The 14,711-nt window shown below is 39.7% G+C and overlaps 1 protein-coding gene across 2 annotated transcripts in view; it reads right to left on the bottom strand.

The window, feature by feature from the left end:
• PCBD2 (pterin-4 alpha-carbinolamine dehydratase 2) overlaps window positions 1-14,711 on the bottom strand; it is a 53,476-nt gene that overhangs the window by 13,883 nt on the left and 24,882 nt on the right. The window contains exon 1 of one of the 2 annotated variants that reach the window (XM_043588229.1): window positions 2,019-2,042. The exons of the other annotated variant lie outside the window; for it this stretch is intronic. The gene's annotated coding sequence lies outside the window, so the exon portion shown is untranslated. Of the gene's footprint in view, window positions 1-2,018; window positions 2,043-14,711 lie in introns of those variants that run through there. 2 annotated transcript variants of the gene reach the window in all.

The following is a 14,711-nucleotide window of genomic DNA, read 5'->3' as shown; positions in this document are numbered from 1 at the left end:
CAATCCTTCAGTTTTGCTCTCTTGGAATCAGCACGTTTGACCATTTGCTGTTCATCCTTTCCCCCTAAAGCAGAGGGAAACCAGGGTTTCAAAATCACCCCAAGGGGAATCCATGAGAGAAGCCGTTTACCCGGAGTTTCCCAATGTCAAATAACTTCTGATGCCTCACTGTTCACGGTGGCTGTTCATTACTGCCAGCCAGTTGCTTTGGAAAAGCCCCCTTGGAGGCTCTCTTTCCTAACCAGCTGATAATCCCTATTTGTTCACTTTCAGGAGTCTCGTGAGGTAAGAGGTATTACAAAGACTACCCAAGTGTTTTGTTTTGTTTTAGCAAATTAGAATTTATGAATTAGATTCTTAAAGAATTAGAATTGATGCCCCTTAGCATTGTCATCATTATAAAACTTACAAAAATTCAAATCTATATAGAAAAATGTCCCTAGGCTTTAACTTTATGCATCCAAACCACTAAGATATAGAGAAGATCTGGCCAAATACATTTTTAAAAATCAAATAATAGGCAAAATGGCAGCCTACTCCTTACCTTTGCTTCTTTATAATCAAATGGCTCGTTTTAAGAGGTGCAACTATGTAATTCTAGTGTATATCTGACATGAAATTGTCAGATAAATTTCAAAAGAGAGAGAGAAGGCAAAAAGCTCCCACTACAACTGGAGTATATAAAATTAAACTCAAAGTCGAGATCCTTCAACAATAACCAAAAGGGTTGAAGGAAGAGACCAGGGGCTTAGAGCAGAAAGAACACCTACTCCCCCAAACGGCATGACAAGGGGTCAGGGAGGCCTCAAAAATTATTTTAAAGAAACAAAGCAACGCCTCATTTAGCTTAATTGTACAGAAAATACATCTTCTACAAACAGTACACATTTTGTAAAACAGGGTCTCATCTCACTGGACATCACAAAATATCTGATGGTATAAAAAGGTCTGTCACAACATCAAGTTCATACTTAGGCTTCCCTTTGCTTTGTTCTAAATGCAATCAATTCTTCTTTTAAGAGTTTTTAAGTACAGTTTTGGCAACATTTGCTAATGTTTCCTGTAAGAAAAATACATCACTCAAATACAAATATTCAAGCCTAATCGGGGATCCTGATAATACAGCAGAGGACTTCCAGTGATAGACAGCTGCAAGGGATCACTGCAAGCAAATAGCCTGCCAGACCCACTTCGGAGAAAACAGTGTCAATCCAGAAGAAGCCTGGTGAGGAAAGAGACCATCTCTTAAGGCATCTGTATTTATTTGTTTCAAAGTGCACACATAGGTTGTGAACTTGGAAAGGTCCCTGAACCTGTCAGAGTCTTCAGGCACTGAGCTAAAGCAAACCACGAATATATTCAGAATTCATCCTCAACCTGTTATGATGAGGTTTAAGGAGTGATCTTACTATGGTGAACAGACTGAAACTAGGGACTTTCTTGTTTCTGTGTTTTAAATAGTATTACTAACGAATTAAGAATATTCTCAGGGCTTGAGACACACAGAGAGTAAAACAGACTTAGCACTTACCCTGTTTTTGGTATCAAAAGACTCAGAAGGTCTGGTGGATGGTGTCATTTCATCCTGCAAAATTCTAATCCCAGCTTTGTCTCATTCTCTGGCCTTGAGCGAATCCTAAACCTCCCTCACCTCTCCTAGTCCCTGTGAATCAGAGGCTCTGCTACTTAACTTCACTGTGTGAGGAGGTCTCATAAAAACATGCAGAGCGCTTTGCACAGAACACATGCTACTGTGGTGCACTGAAAAGGTTCCAATCCGCTTCAATATCACACAAAGGAATTCTGAGCTGTTCTTTTTTTTTTTAATCTAGAAAATTTGCTCCGTGTGGCCAAATAACTTCAGTTGTATTCTGAATACAAATGAAAAAAATTTAAGTCTCTGTGTTAAAAATTCACAAATAAGGCTCACAATGCAGGAAACAGTAATGAACAGAAGAAACAAAAGAATAAGTGCTTACTTAGGTCAATTCTTTTTGCAATACTCCTATATAAATTACCTTGGCTTCAGCTGTTGATCAAGTTGGACTTGGGGGGGTTTGGGGTTTTGCTTTGTTGTTTTTTGTTTGTCTGTTTTTTTGTTTCGTTTTTTTAGTAATTCCTAATATCCTGAAAGAAAGAAAAAAAATGGTTTGTTTTCCTGCATGTCCTGCATGGGAAAGTCTGTTTTCCCTCTTCAGAGCAGGCTCCCATTCTGTTCCACCACAGAGCGGCTGCCTTCTCTGTGCACATGAGGGCTGATGGGCAGGAAGCACACAGCGAAGCTCCAAGTCTGCACCAAGACCTGCACAGCTCATTTGCAATCCCACTAGAGGAAGAGCACACAACTGGCTCTAAGACGCTGGGACAAAGAAAACATATAGATATGGATGGAATGGGAGTGCTCTGCCATTTGATGCAGCTGCTAGAGAAATCCTTCCCTTTTGTTTTTAAAAGTTTATTATTTCATACCTTATGCAAATCATACTTTATATATTAGGCAATAATATTTTAGAAATACTCAAGTCAAATTAAAGGCTTCAATAGCCTTGCCAAAAGCACTGTGATTTTCCTATAAAAAAAATTATTCCAATTTGTTGATCTTACATAGGATGAAACATACTGTAACAATCTTCATAATTTATGTCCTGTTGGGACACAATGATTTAAAGTAACATAATACAGAGCCGCATCATGGCTAATCTAAACCACCTGACCAGATAAACACCAGCTTCCCTTCTCTCTTCAGCAAGGGCATTTCTGTTTATTGTCATATCATTTCCTCATTCTAGGAACATGCAGAATAAATGCAGCCAAACTCCATTTCAGTGGGAGGCTGAGCCGGCCTTTCCCATGTCAGGAGGTTTGTGCGCACACAGGTACCAGTACAATGTCAAGGGCTTACAAGACAGAAAGCAATCCAAGAATTCCACCCTCAAAATCATTTACAGTGAAGCAAATATGGACTCATCCAGTACAATCTGGACCAGGTGTGGTGTTATAAACCACAATCTTTGTGGTTTTTTTTTTTTAATGTCACCGAAGAGGTAATTCTTTCAAACAAATTATGGGACTTACTATGAGCCAAATTTTTATAAACGCTTCAATCATGCTTCTTGCTATGTTCACAGGCACTCATGATGTGATTAACTAAACTAAAACACCCCAATTAACCAATGTCTTTTTGGGGTGAGGAATCTTGGTAGGAGAGAAAGACAAAGAGCCCCTATGGCACTAACCATGGCCATTCCTGGTGAACAACTACTCAGGCAGATTTCAAATCGTGAGGTTTCTCCAGGGTCCAGATCCCTTCAACCCTTCTCACATATGCAAACCGTACTGGGCAAAGGAAGGTTTTTAGAGGGACTTAAGGGAAGGGTTTAAAGTTACAATCGTGAAAGAAAAAGTGCAGGAACACATGTGCATTCAGCAGATAACAAGACACTGAAAATATTTTAAAACAAAACAAAACAAAACGCCTGTCTGACCAAATTTTTATAAACTTGGTTAGGGAAGAGGAAAACAACTGCTTAAGGATGGTTTCAAATATTGCCCTCTGCTATTACTGAGAAATTTCAAAGCTTTTCATGCTCCATTGGAAACAGCTCTGCTTCACAAGCTGTTCTTGTCGGTCCTGCCAAAGAAATGGTCTGATACGCTTTATTGAAAGCTTATCGATTTGCTTACCCAGACAAATATATATATAACTCTCTCTGCCTATAAAGACCAGTGGACAAGAGGATTCCTCCAGTGAAAGCAATGAGATGATTAAAATACAGCTGGATGAGACGGGACAGCAGAGAAGAGTCATGCACATCCCAACCCCAGCACCACTGAAGTGGACACTGCAACATCTGAACTCAGTTCCGCCAGTCCCAGCATGCGCAGAACCTGAGCCAACTTGACCAGCACCAGTTTTCACGGGCATCTGTACAGGAACGGAGACAGCAAATAGGTACATTTCTGTCACAACCTGGAGCCTTTTGACTTGTGAAATTAAACGGAAAATGCAATCTGTGAAATTAAACAGAAAGTATCCTTTTTCAGACAACAGACATTCATTAACTTGGGTTTGAATTTAACACTATGCATAGTTGTAAATTTTTAAGGTGACATGTTATAAGCCTGCAACATTACTGGCGACATTACAAGTTAGTGCTATCAAGAGTGAGTTCTGGTAAAAAATGGGTCTTTTTGCCCTCAAGTACTCATACCTTGGACTGACAGCCCACTTGCTAATTCCCGTTTTCATTACGTCTACACTGTATGTACACCTTCCCACACTTCCAGAACCACTTCAAAATCAGCTCACATCAGTCTGAAAATCATGAGGACTCTGCTCACTATAGGTTACTCTAGGCTCATGCATGGATAGGGCTCTCTGATGAAAAAAGTCTTGGCAATGAGCTACAATGTAACTGTCCCCAAGCCCTGACTTCTCACAACCCTGAACCTTCATTTATTAATCTGTATATCAGGTTAGTAAGTGAATCTGCATACCAGAGAGTTGCCCCAGCAATTATATTTTTTTTAAGTTTTATTTATTTTGAGAGAGAGAGCAAGGGAGGGGCAGAGAGACAGAGAGAGAGAATCCCAAGCAGTCTCAACACCATCAGCACAGAGCCTGACGAGGGGCTCAATCTCAGGAACCATGAGATCATGACCTGAGCTGAAATCAAGAGTCAGATGCTTAACCGACTGAGCCACCCAGGTGCCCCCAACCAATTACATTTTTAGACCTATAACCTAAGGAAACTCTCACATATGTACACAAGGAGACACAAAGATGCTTGTTAAAAAACTGACAGTAATAATAAACAGTGCCAAGAACCTAAATGTCCATCAACAGGGGAATGGATAAACTTGGTTAATTTATTTAAATTTTTACTTGATTTTCAGAGGAATAGAACACCGAAAAACAACCCACTACATGAGAAGCAGTGCAATGGATTGAAAGAGTATTAGTTGAGGAATCCAAAACCTGGGCTCTGTACCCAAACCCCAAACAAGCTACATGAACTGGCTAGGTAAAGACTCCATTTGGACACAAGGAGGTGATGTGTACCAATTACAAAGCACAGAGCACCTTCACACACAATGTTCAATAGAAAAGAGTATCAGCTAGGGACGCCTGAGTGGCTCAGTAGGTTAAGCATCGGACTTTGGCTCAGGTCATGATCTCATGGTTCATGAGTTCAAGCCCTGCACCAGGCTCTGGGCTGACAGCTCAGAGCCTAGATCCTGTTTCAGATTCTGTGTCTTCCCCTCTCTCTCTGTCCCTTCTCCCACACTGTCTCTCCCTCTCAAAAATAAACAAACATTTAAAAAAATCTTCTTGAAGAGTATCAGCTACTAATAATAGTACATCACCATGTAGCAGGTTCATCATTCCTACTTTACAGAGGAGAGAGAACTGAGATTCCAAAGGATCCAAGTGTGTGTTTAGGACAAATCCCTGATGTCAGGTTATACTTTTTCCATTTCTTTCCTTTACCTAAAAGCTAATTATACAAAAATAAGTTTCCTGTACTTTTTTATTTTAAAAGTTTAACTACAAGAGAAAAATTAAGCATAACAGAAAATTTAGGAAAAGAAAAAATGGGGGCACCTGGCTGGCTCAGTAGGAAGAGCATGTGACTCTTGATCACAGGGTTGTGAGTTCAAGCCCCCACAGTGGGTATAGAGATCACTTAAAATAAATAAAATCTTTTAGAGGCACCTGGGGGGGCTCAGTTGGTTAAGTGACTTCAGCTCAGATCACGATCTCATGGTCTGTGGGTTCGAGCCCCATGTCAGGCTCTGTGCTGACAGCTCAGAGCCCAAAGCCTGCTTCAGATTCTGTGTATCCCTCTCTCTGCCCCTCCCCCGCTCATGCCTCTGTCTCTCTCTCTCTCTCTTTCTCTCAAAAGTAAATACACATTAGAAAAAAATTTTTAATACATTTTTAAAAAAGAAAAAGGAAAAACTATTATAATTTTTTTTTCCTGTGCCTTTCCCCCACATCTGATGTGTTAATATTCATTTATTGTGTACCCTGAACTTTCTTAAAACATTAAAACATCCTACCCATTTTCCAGTTAGCTCCACGGTCTTCTTTACTTCTTTTTGGAAGCCACACAATCTCAGACAGAATGGGGGATCTTCTCTTTGAGAAACTATTTCATGTAAATGGTTCAAGCATGTTTGGGAGAGACATGTATACCACATATGTCTTTTCAAGCCAGGCCTTCTGAGCGTTGAAGACTCTTTGAATTCTCTACCAATACACATTGTGGAGTTGCAGGGGCAGAACTAGAAGAGCAACTGTATAATTGGGGGACTATGGAATAAATAAGGTTTTGTTTAACTCCTTTTTTTCAATACCCAGTGAAAACATCAGATGATAAACTCCTCTTTAAGTGAGGACCCATTAAAGCAACCAATTAGCTTAATGTCTTGTGCCAAAACCATGACAACTGAACCTGTAAGAACAAACACTCCACCCACCAGACTTGAAATGACAGGGACAATGTCATCAAATCCTCCAACACGCAGGCAGTGTGCCCTGTGGAAAGATCCCCAGAGTAGGAGTCTTCTCTGGGACCCAAGTTCTTATCCTCAAATATTTCTTCCAGGCACATATGTGACTGGGGCGTGTCACCCAACCTTCACACTCAGCTCCCCTCTTTGTCCAGAAGACCATTCACTGAGGGGCTGTGAAAAGGCCAAGGAATCAGGATCCAAAACTGCTGTATGTACTTCTGTCTTCTGTGCTTAGAGAAATGAGTACAGATCTCAAATGATCTGCATCTTAGGCTTTCAAAATTATGATACTGGTAGGCTATCATAATGAGGTAAAAATCTTCATTACCCTCTTAGTGTGCCTCATCTTCTTCAAGCACCAAGTACAAACCTGGGGGCCATGCCCACCCTGCTGTTCTGAAATGTCTTCTTCATTGAAACCTTGAGAATTATGAGCAGTTGTAAATCCAGGGTTATAATAAAACAAAAAATATGCTGAGCTGTGAATATGGAGAGTGGGCATGGGGTCAGAAATAAATTCGGGGGTGGTTCTGAAAGACACGTACGATCCAGGGAGCCATGTTTCATGAGACCAAGAGGGCTGGAGCTGGCAGGGACCGCAGCAGTTACCTGGCCCAAATCCCTGAGGCTCAGAAAAAGCATGCATTGTAATTTTTAGTTTGAATTAATTTTCTTTACAAAAGAGATGTTCTGCTTTGACTTTAAATCCTTCTGAGCCCATTCAGAATGCTACGGAAAAGTGTCTGAATAGTCCTGAGATACAGAAAGTCCGGAGACTGAGAAGGGGAACATGTTCTTGGAGTTGAGGCCTAGCACTCCCACCTCAGGTACTTACTCCTCCCTCCCAGTCTTGACTTCCCAACCACGGAAGGAAGGGGGTAGACCAATGATGGTAGCGTTCCTCCCACTGGGTGATGTGATGACCAGAATACAGAGATAAGTGCTGTGTTCCTTGATGATTTTAAAAAAAGATTCTTCTCACAGCATGGACTTGGGGTCTCTCTAAGCCAGCAGTCATACTATTTAGGAAGTGAGGGTTTATCATTTCATGGTAGTTAGGAAAGAATCTGGAGTTCTTTGTCTGGCATAAATGACCTATTTGGGACCTCAGAAGTGTTTCTAAAAGATCTAGTAAAACTTTAAGGTAGTTAAGCATCCAATTTATCTTTCAGTTTTATATATTGTGAGAGCAGACCCCAAGTCACAATTATCTGTCTCGGCCTCTCCCAGAAGAGCACTTTAAAACCTTCTTATGTGTTTCATCCATTGTCTTCCTTACATATACTGAAGGTTTGGGGCTTAGAGATCATGTCTACACGTTGTAGATGCTGTACAGGATTTCAGTAGTCTCTGCTTTTTGGCACTGATTGAGGTAAGGCACTCTGCATTACTCTTTCTCCTGACTGCCTCAGATTTCAATGAAAACCCCCTTCAAAGATGATGAAGGTTCCTATGACTCAGCAGATGACCCACACACATCACATGGGCATACCTGGTCATAGATACAAAGTTCTAAAAATTCCAGAATCTCAGGAAAAAAAAATGAGTATAAGAAAATCAATGACTAGGGGCACCTGGATGGCTCAGTCAGTTAAGCATCCAACTTCGGTTCAGGTCACAATCTCAGAGTTCGTGGGTTCGAGCCCTGCATCTGGCTCTGCGCTAACAGCTCACAGCCTGGAGCCCACTTCAGATTCTGTGTCTCCCTCTCTCTCTGCCCCTCCCCGGCTAACACGCTGTCTGTCTGTCTGTCTGTCTGTCTGTCTCTCTCTCTCTCTCTCAAAAATAAATAAACATTAAAGAAAAAAAATTTTTAAGAAAATCAATGACTATATTAACATAAGCTTGTAATAAAGTTAGAAATCCTGTCTGGCCACCATCTGTATATACTTTCTAAGAAAGCAGGGCAGAACTGACCAATGACAGCTAAAAGAGAAGTTTCTAGGTTGGTGTTTTTTCTCGAAATTCAATACTATTCAGTACTTTCTTTAAAAATACTTCCTTTAAACAGTAAATATGGGCAGGTATATTTCAAATACAGTATTTTTTAAAGACGAAAAACGCCATGGTAATGGGATGTAACTTAAGAAAAATCTGCTCACAACTGACAACAGAGAAAATGAAGGTTAAATTACTATAGCTAGTATTTACATTTCATTTAAGTAAAGACTTTGGCCTTTACAAGTTTAGGTAGGTTCTACTTCATTGAAAAGCTTAAAAAATTAAAGGTAAACAGATTTTTTTTGATGCAACACATTTCTTTTGCCACTTGTAATTTTATGAGTTAGTAAAAAGTTAAGTTTCATTACATCAAAACAAATGGGAAATGGTTTGGGTTTTAACACAATAATTTAAAACCTGGTAATAAATTCCTTTAATAGCATTCTAAATATATATATTAAAAGTAATTAAAATTTTTAGGGGCACCTGGGTGGCTCAGTCAGTTGAGTGTTCTACTCTTGATTTCAGCTCAGGTCATGAGCTTGATCGTGGGATCAAGCCCCGTGTAGGGCCCCACACTGAGCATGGAGTCTGCTTAAGATTCTCTCTCTGCCTCTCTCTGCCTCTCTCCCCCTCTTGCATGCTCTCTCTTCCTCTCTCTTAAAAAAAAAAAAAAAAACACTTAAAAAAAGGTAATTAAAATTTCTAAACCTAATGCTTGAATTTCAGACAGCATTCAAGCATTCCTAAATTCACACCCTACTAACTCTATCACCTCCCACTGCCCAGCACTACCTCAGCACCAGATTCCCATCTGCTTCTCACACAAAAATTAAGTCAGAGGTTCAGTTCATTAAGTCAGAGGTATAAACTCCAATCCAAACTCCAGCCCTGCGCTCCCAAACTGCCCCACCCAACACACAAAACCACCACATCACCGCCTCTGCTCCAAAGGGGGGTACTTCTCGAAAGGGTGACAACACTCAACACTGAAAATCAGCTGTAAAACTCAAAGTGCCACTAATATCCACACCATGTTACAGAGGCAAAACGGTTACTCAACAAAAAAACTATTTCAGGGTATCTCTGCTGCCATTTCTCAGTGAGAAAATCACTTTTAAAAACTAGCCAAAGCACCATGAGAGGTGAGGCTGACAGAGCGAGAGCGAGTTTCGCCTCTGGTACCTAAGGTCAGAGGCAATAGTGATGGATTCTGAGATGTGCATTATGATAAATACTGAAAGGCTGCAACACAGTAGGCACAGAGACTACAGAACTGCAGACCAAGAAGCAAAACCTCGAACCCCCACACTCACGAAGCTAAAACGTTTCCTCGTGTGAGAAACAGAACCACCACTAACAATTTTCGGAAATAATGTTTGAGTCTTGGCTCAATTGGATAATTTTGTTCTGCACCAAAGACAATTCCATTCAAATTCCCAAAGTCTACGAGCAGATTCATTCTAATTTCAAGACCTAGTTTCCTCCCAAGCCCAATGAAATGAAAGGCAGAAACCAGCAAAAAAGAAAAAAAAAAAAAATAACCTATATAACATGGTTTGCCATTTTATGAAAAACAAATGAAGAATTACAGTCACATCACACTGATAAACTGAGAGGCTGCCAGTGGTTTTCAGGGCAGATGTAACATTTTAACAAATGTGATTGTTTGTGAACGAAATAATTCTGATCAAAAACTTAATTGCAGCCAAAGTGAGCCCTGGGCTGTGTCACCATAATCCATTCTGACAGGAAGCAGTGAGTGGAGATTCCTACTGTGAACGGAGCACATGTGAAAGGTCAGCTCTGGACTGGAACTTCAAAACCGTTAACGTGTAAAACAGTGTGCATTAGAGCCCGGAACGGCTAACCACTGGATTAGCGGATGTCCGCTGTGTGGGTCTGATGTGCTTTTGGCAGGTAATGGTTAATTTGTAAATAGGCAATGTATTGTAACTTTCTTCTGTGCCTCTTCCCAACACCGTCCAGCAGAGCCCATTTTTAATTACAGACCCAGAGCATTACAATATTAGATGTACAACATGGGCTAATTATAACAAAAATTTCTTATTTTAAAGGACAACTTCTCTTTTAATAATTTAGTGAAGGAAGAGTTGCATGTGTTGTAAAAAATGTTGATACAATAAATGAAAAATGGTTCATGTGAAATCTATTTGTTCATCCAATAGCAACTATATTAAAACAGCCAAAATTTGCCAAGTGAGGATTTCATCATCAGAAATATATACTTTATATATTCTCATCTTAAAAAACAATTATACAATGCTGTTTTGCACGGTTTAAAACAAAATTCTAAATAAAAATACAGTGAGTACCAGTTTTCATGTCTCAACATGAGATGTTACTTATGAAAGAACCAAACTACATAGTGCCTTATAAGCCAATGCATGCAAAAGTGCTTTGTGCATATGTAGTGCTATAAAGTTGGCCCGTTTGGCTTCCGATCAGCCATTTCCCCCGATCTAAACGACTTAAAGTCACATGGCATTAATGAGTGATAAAAACTGGCACTGTGCACTTCAAGGATTATTTTAAGATTTAAGTCATCTCTGAGTTGAGAGGAAGTAATACCTCTCTTTGAAAATAAGGTCTTCTAAAATAAGGTTTATTTCTATTCTCAAAATCAGCCTTCTAAGGTTGTGTCTGTGGCCACTGGACATACATAGCTCCCGGGCCCTCTGGAGGCTAAATCTAGGGATCGTGCAAGTGGCTACATGGTAAGATAGCCTCATCACCAGCCACCTCATGATGCCTATCCCCTTCAGAACATCAAGTGACACAGTTAAGAACAAAATCATACATGTGCTTCTAATTGTAATGCAAGATGGAGGAGAAAAAAGAACTGTAGGCAGCAAAATTTCTTACATTTCTGCTTTCCGTATAGGATCTGAAACCTTTAATGCATCTGGAAGATTCGGCATCTCCTGAACAGTCTGCCCCTGAAGGTATACACTATTCATATATGCCAATCTGCTGCTCTACACCAAGCACCATTCTGGACTCTGGGCCCTGGGACATAGTCCCTACCCTTCCCCCACCCCACCCCAGGAACTTGGGTGTGGTAGGAGAGGACAGAAAAGCCAACCAGGAAGACCTAGTAAGGTAAGGAGGGAGAGGACGAAGCAATGGAGAAAGGCCATGTGAGAGTACGGTGCTGGGCACACCCACGTTATATTTTCACCCCTCTTTTCCACCGACATCTGAGCAGAAACTATGATGGCAATCCAGATTCCCAAGTAGGGCACCCAGGTTACCCTAGGAGCTGAATTTATCCTAGGTATACAAATAGGAAAGAGATGCCATAATCCACCAAAAAAATACCTTACAAGGCTCCAAACTGGTCATTAGAGTATTTTTTTATACTGTCAAGTGATTAATTACACCAGGTAACACACTCAATGTGTATAATTTTAGCCTCACTCCTAATCATTTCTTCCACTCCACACAACCTTTTCAGCGTAATTATTCTTGACTATTGCTCCACTTCCTTGGTGAGGCTCGGGCTCAAAGCTTACAAAGATCCCTCCAGAAAGATGACCAGCAAAGCACAATGCTCCCCACGGAGCTCCGACCTAACATGGCATGCCAACTCAGGGTCAAGGCCCCCATACTGAGGGACTGTGTGCTGCCCTACCCGGCGTGTCAACACTTAGAACTCTCTCTCAGGAGGAAGAGGACTGCTCAGGCGATTACAATTACGTTGCTTCGTTCTTAACTGGCATTTGTTTATATGTCAAAAAACTAAGTATCCAGAAAACTGAACTTTAATTCAGTTCTGGACTGTGAGTTAAGTTTTCACAAATACAAAGAAATATGTTAGCAGTTTCTTTTTAAGGACCCACGTTCAAATGGGAGGACACTGAAGAAATTAATCATTCAATTCTTATTTGTAGGAGCAGATCCTCTGTAACTTGTAAATTATTTTGATTTACAGTGAATCATTATTATATCCATAAATGCTGGAAAGTTGGTGAACAACATGATATAATGACACCCCAAAATAATTTCAGAAGTGCAGGTGCACAAATCATAACATGTGGGAGATGACTCAAAGGATAATGGGGAATAAAATAGTTTAGGAAGGGTCACATAAAGGAGGGAAAGGGGTGAGGGCACGTACCCCAATTTTCCAAGATGTCTTTAAAACCAAACTACTCATTTATAGGCAGACTCAGTGGAGCAGTGAGGCATGGGCAGCAGAGTCAACATCTACGTTTGAATAAGCAAAGGCAAAACGCTCCATAATTTATAACAACCCAATCACATTGCTCATTCTTTTGAGGTTAAATGCTACTGACATAAGCTACACCTGAATCCAATCAGCGCAGAGACGTTGAGAAGATTCACACGAAAGGACTAAATTTGTCACAAATGGGTTGGTTTCCGATCTTAATGTAGCCAAGTTGCTTTACTCTGACCTCCATTGAACAAATCAACTTAATGGGCACTAGGAGTGCTATAAAACTTAACAATGGAGTGATTTTTAACTTTTAAAATATAGTTATGAAGCAAAATGTTGGATAGCTTCTACAATACTGGAAATCAAATTAAATCTAGATGTTTTTTAACAGTCTTGACAGATATAATCCTAGTTACCATGTAAATTTATGGTAAGCTGCTGTGATATTAGCCACAGGTGCTACTTTTAATATATGAGCCGCATCTGGCTGGGAATAGAATTTCTCAGAGGACTGAAAATGACCTCACTATCAGACAATGGAAGGGAAAAAAACAAGACCACTGTGGCATATAAAAAGCTGAAGATGTGGTCCACAACTAAATATTTCACATAAAATTCATTTTAACTCTGCAGCTATAGGTTAAAGGATATAATGCTTTCAATATTTAAGAGGCGTAGATATATTTCAACCAAATAGCCAAAAGATTAAGAATTAAGACAGTTATGAATGCCGTAGCTACATATATAATACTGGTTTTCCAACCTTTGATCAATGTCAGAAAAACGATGCACTAAGACTTGAAAAGAAAATTCTTTCATGGTTCCCAAGAACACGACATGATTAGACACCACCAAGCATACCAAACCAAGATGTAACAATTACTGATCTCTACGCAGCAGCAGCTCTCCAGCGCCTGGCGAACATCACTGGCTGTGTTTTTAAAGTCCTTTGGAGTCATTCATCATGCCCAAGAAAACATTCTCATCAGGTGAAGTTTTTAAAAACTCACTACAAGTAATTACCATTCTGAGTTTAAAAGCCACCAATATCACCCACAGACAAATACAAGGAGAAAACGGAAGATTCTCTCACCTCTCCAATTCAAAAATAAAAAGATGAATATGTAGAAAACATGGAATTGTTTCCTTTTAAGAAACCCTTTCTGAACCATTTGAAAGCCATCATTTGCCAGAGAACTGGCAAGTGTGGAAATGTGATAGAGGATTTACAAAGATTTAATTTCCTATGAAATAACTCTTCCTGAATTAAACAAGCCTTCTTTATCTGAAAAAAAAAATCTCTAAAAGAGAAACATTTCTATGAAAATATTCCCTACATCACTGCACTAAGCTGTGAGAATGGTAGCTACAAAGCCCTGAAACATAACATTTTCCTTCTGACCTTCTCAAGTGACTTGAAAGGGCTTGATTTTTTAGCTTCAGTAGATCAACTCAATCTAGGCGATGATTTCTATTTACTTTTTTTTAACAAGTAACTGGATCTATGCCTGATCTCCAAGGACATCAAGACCCTGAGTCTCTTTAACAAGAAGAAGCTGGTATGAATCCCTGCTACTTTTGTGACCGACTGGCAGAAGGTACATGGATCGTTTAGAAAAGGTAGGCTCACTAAGTCTCATCTGTGAACAGGTTAGTTACTATAGAAAGGTATTGGTTAAATTAAATATGGCCTTTCTGTCCAGTGGAATACTACATATATCCAACCACTAAAAGTCATAAAGTAAAATATTTTACTGACAGAGAAACTGTACATGAAGAAAAAAAGCAACTGAGCAAAATACATTTACAATATGACCGCAAATATATATACACACATACATACGTACATACTGACAAAATATACATTCATACACACTGCTTTATAAGTAGGGAGCCGGATTAGAGATATATTTTTCTTCTTTGTACTTTTTCTGCTGTTCAAATTATAAAACATAATATGCAATCAGGAAAAAAAATGTATTTATTAACAAGCTAAACACACCACACAAATATAACAGGGTGCCATCATTCCCAGAAGAGTGACAGAGGC

This window comes from Prionailurus bengalensis, chromosome A1 (assembly GCF_016509475.1).
Source record: "Prionailurus bengalensis isolate Pbe53 chromosome A1, Fcat_Pben_1.1_paternal_pri, whole genome shotgun sequence".
Taxonomy (NCBI): domain Eukaryota; kingdom Metazoa; phylum Chordata; class Mammalia; order Carnivora; family Felidae; genus Prionailurus; species Prionailurus bengalensis.
This window is presented reverse-complemented; position numbering and strand designations above follow the sequence as displayed.